Source organism: Buceros rhinoceros, unplaced genomic scaffold (genome assembly GCF_000710305.1).
Source record: "Buceros rhinoceros silvestris isolate BGI_N320 unplaced genomic scaffold, ASM71030v1 scaffold24840, whole genome shotgun sequence".
Lineage (NCBI taxonomy): Eukaryota > Metazoa > Chordata > Aves > Bucerotiformes > Bucerotidae > Buceros > Buceros rhinoceros.
In genome coordinates this window covers 1-264 of record NW_010391671.1, presented here as the reverse complement: position 1 = coordinate 264, position 264 = coordinate 1, and positions in this window count along the sequence as shown.

Sequence of the window (264 nt, the reverse complement as noted above, 5' to 3'; positions counted from 1 at the left end):
AGTTGGCTTGCCAGGGCAGGAGCAGCAGGTGGCCGGATGGAGCCGAGTCCCTGCGGAGGGGACACTGCGCTCTTCTCTGGGAACTGGTGACTGCTGGAAGTCTCTGCCCAAGGCCGGTCACGTCCCGTTTGTAGGGGCAAGGAAGAACCGGGTGGTTTCGCAGGACCAGGGGTTGATGTGCTGGTTTGGGGAGCACGAGAAGCCCAGAAGTATTGGAGAGGTGGGTCAGGGGCACAGAGATGGGGCGAGGAGGTGCATTAGCTG